Consider the following 3,819-nt stretch of genomic DNA (forward strand, 5'->3'; position numbering starts at 1 on the left):
CACTGCTGAGTAAATTTGACCTGTGTGTTCAGAGAAGAGGGAGAAAGATTTCATTTGAATGGAGAAAATTGAAGATAAGAATGTGACAAATCAAGTTTTTCTTTCTGATTTGATTCACAAGATGAAATATTCACACAGACGTGTCATATACGTCTCATTTAAACACATGTTTTTAGATTTAATAAAAGTGTTTTTAGACAAAACACAGAAACATGAGTCTGAAAATGACCAGAACAAATCTGACAATGGCCCTGTTTACTGCAGCAGGGACACACTGGTCAAACATGGACACATCTGGGACATTTCAACAAACCACTGGGACAAAGGGGACACACTGGGACAGTCCTGTGTAAACAGGGACGTGTGGTCAGTGTCTTTTCCTGCTTTACTGAAGCAGTTTTGTCTTTTGTTTCTGTCTCTGGTCTGGAGGAAACAGTCCCCCCTGCTGCTCTTTGGTGGAACTGCCTCAGCCTGAGTTTCTCTTTCGTTTCAATTTTTGAAACAGAAGATAAACTGAGTGAATGAGCTGGTGACTCTTTGTCTCCATTTCTCATGTGAGTGTTACTGAGGATAGAGTCAACAACAAGAACATCTTTGGTTCTGGTGATTTTTTCTTTTATTGGTCATCCCACAAGAGACTGGAGTCTTCAACTTTGAAAATGAAAAAAAGTTTTTTAGAATTTGATTTTTATTTTTTTTTTTATTTAAAATAAGCACACGTGTGTCCACATATTTGTGCTTATTTTGATATGTTAAAATAAAAAAGTAAACCCCACCTCCAGCTCCTTTATTTTTTGAATCTTATTCAAATATTGTCCCTGTGCTCCTCTGGACCAAGCCCCAGTTTAAATTAAACCATGTCCTTGTGTTTCTGCTGTGTGGCCACAGACACTGCAGTGCCACAGGCTTTACTACAGTGTGTGCTTCATTTTGTATTTGCACAAAATGAACATGAACAAAAATGTCTCACATGTGGTTCATTTAGAGGAACACGGACACAGGGAGCGGGACTGTGTCCCTCGTGTCCCTCATGTCCCTCTCCTTGTGTCCCTCATGTCCCTCTCCTTGTGTCCCTCATGTCCCTCTCCTTGTGTCCCTCTCCTTGTGTCCCTCATGTCCCTCTCCTTGTGTCCCTCTCCTTGTGTCCCTCATGTCCCTCTCCTTGTGTCCCTCTCCTTGTGTCCCTCATGTCCCTCTCCTTGTGTCCCTCTCCTTGTGTCCCTCACCTTGTGTCCCTCTCCTTGTGTCCCTCATGTCCCTCTCCTTGTGTCCCTCATGTCCCTCTCCTCGTGTCCCTCTCCTCGTGTCCCTCTCCTCGTGTCCCTCATGTCCCTCTCCTCGTGTCCCTCTCCTCGTGTCCCTCTCCTCGTGTCCCTCATGTCCCTCTCCTCGTGTCCCTCTCGTGTCCCTCTCCTCGTGTCCCTCTCCTCGTGTCCCTCGTGTCCCTCTCCTTGTGTCCCTCTCCTCGTGTCCCTCTCCTCGTGTCCCTCATGTCCCTCTCCTTGTAGAGTGGTGTTTACTCAAATATTAGTTTATTATTTTAGTTTACAGTAAATTCAAAGTTCAGTCTATAGGCTGTGACCAGCTCAGAAGTTCAAGCATTAAGTTTATAAAAAAGAGTTTGAAGTAGATTGTGGACTGGGTCAATTTGACCAGATGTTGGAGAGGTAGATTATAAGGGTGGAGTAGAGTAGGGGCGGAGTGGAGGTGCGGGGCCCGACCAGAGCAGGGGCAGTTCACTTGTAGCACAAGTCTCCAGATTTAGGCTCGAGGGTTAAGTCTGTAGCTCAACATCTAATGAGAACCTGACCTGTGTGAACACAGGACCATGGCCTCAGTTCAATGTGTGAACAATCATCTGAATTTCAGTGAAATCAGTAGCAACTGCAAATTCTAAAATCTATAAGAATACTGACCGTATCATCAGTGAACAATCATGACAATCATTGATGAAGCTTTGCATTTCTTATGTCGATTTCAGGCATAATAAACTTCTGACAGCGCCAACTTTGTTCCTCAGCGCAAAACAAACTTGTTGATTGACACCAAAGTTGGCCAATAAGGTGGGGGTTGTGTCTTACTGGAGCCGTGGACAGTGGGAGAGAGCTACAGATGACTGGAAGAGTACTCCCCCTTGTAGAATTGAGCTGTTACATTACACATGTTTAGTGATGTTTTCCCCTTGAAGCCCATGAGCAGCAGAACACGCTGATGCGTGACATGCAGTGGTTTCCCTTAAACAGGATACAAAGATCCATGCATAAAATTACGTAAATTGCGTAATTTTACGCAGCAGTTTTGCGTTTTAAACATGACGAAACGGACAAAACAAAGGAAATACACGACCGAGGACACTGTGGATGTTTGTACAAGTTAAACTAGAGACATCTGGACCCGGAGCGGCTCATGGAACCGAGTGAAGATCTAATGATGGACTGAGGAGCAGAGGACCTGATGTGCGGATGGACTGGACACTGTTCCTGATCGGTAAGTGTGGTTTATTCTGCTATTGACTTAATTGTGGGTCACATGTGTATTGTGTGTAATCATTAGCATTAGCTGATGCTAATCTGCGCCAGAATGACTGTCTCACTGTACAATCATGTACAGTGTGTTTTCAGTTTCTGTGTTTGTTCACTGTTTGCAGTGTGCAGTTTGTAAATATATATTTATTTTGACCCATAGCACTTGTTTTGACTTTATATCCAAATGTACATGTTATATAGTGTTTTGATATATAAATGTACAGTAATAGAGCAGCTGTGCAGATACAGATTCCTCTCAGTGTGAGTTTTCAGTAGAGCCTCACTCTGTGGGTTGAAACATTCAAGTTATTGGTTTTCCCAAACATTCTCCAAATGTCTCCATTTGGACGGGTTTGATTTTCTAATGATAAAATGAATGTAAAACTCTCATTTTTATAGATATTGAAATGTGAGAGGTCAACAATATTTTCAGTTGAGATATAGTGTATTTTTGTCCCCAGCTCCTACTGCAGCTTTATACACCTTCATTTTCACACAAAAAAATAAAATAAAATAATAATAATTAGGTGAGGATCAGAAAAATGACTTTTTACGTGTGTTCCAAAGTGTATAAACGCTCAGCAGACAAACTCAGTGATTCTGACACCTGTGGGTAAAACTATAGGGTTTTACTTTTACAAAGACCCAAACTTGTGCATTTACTACTGAGGATTCAATAATGTGATCATTTTAATTTGAAGAGGTCAGAAGAAAGGCAATTTCACCAAAATGACCCGGAATGGTAAGGATATACGAAGTAAAGGCTTAAAACTCATTACAACAGTGGCAGCTATATCATGGCATAAGTTAGCGAAAGAGTCAATATAAGTTTCATAGAATTTGTGTAAAAATGTTGGGAGAAACCTGGGTTTAAACCCAATACTAACTTCTTATAAATGAAGGAGCGCGCTAGGCTAACGTTAGCAAACACACTCACCAATTCCTCTTTATATCACGGAATCAAATGTCATTCCTGATGTGGCATTTCCTCGATGGTCAGGATCTACGGTTGAAGAGTAAGTTTGATGAAGTTGGAGAGTTGTTCTGGCGAAATGAAGGTAAATGAAAACTTTAAAATCACCGGCATCACACATGCATTGAGACTGCGCATTGCTTACCTCCACTGGTCTTCTGCGGATGGCAACCATTGTATAGGAGCATTACCGCCACCTACTGTTCCGGAGTATGGGACAGAATAGGCTCACAATCTGATGCGAACGTAAATAAAATGAAATGAAATGAAATGAAATAAAATAATCTAATCTATTTCAAGATCCTATAATAAACACCGGTC

At 41.7% G+C, this 3,819-nt stretch overlaps 1 protein-coding gene across 3 annotated transcripts in view; it reads right to left on the reverse strand.

The window, feature by feature from the left end:
- The window catches only part of LOC117390061 (butyrophilin-like protein 2), a 147,797-nt gene extending 144,226 nt beyond the window's left edge, over positions 1-3,571 (reverse strand). Inside the window, exon 1 of one of the 3 annotated variants that reach the window (XM_055232574.1) lies at positions 3,463-3,571. The gene's annotated coding sequence lies outside the window, so the exon portion shown is untranslated. The remainder of the gene's footprint in view (positions 1-3,462) is intronic. The other 2 variants (XM_055232576.1, XM_055232575.1) reach the window with 2 other exon arrangements.
- Between the last annotated feature and the right edge of the window lie 248 nt (positions 3,572-3,819).

The sequence above is a fragment of the Periophthalmus magnuspinnatus genome, chromosome 3, assembly GCF_009829125.3.
Source record: "Periophthalmus magnuspinnatus isolate fPerMag1 chromosome 3, fPerMag1.2.pri, whole genome shotgun sequence".
NCBI classification, from domain to species: domain Eukaryota; kingdom Metazoa; phylum Chordata; class Actinopteri; order Gobiiformes; family Gobiidae; genus Periophthalmus; species Periophthalmus magnuspinnatus.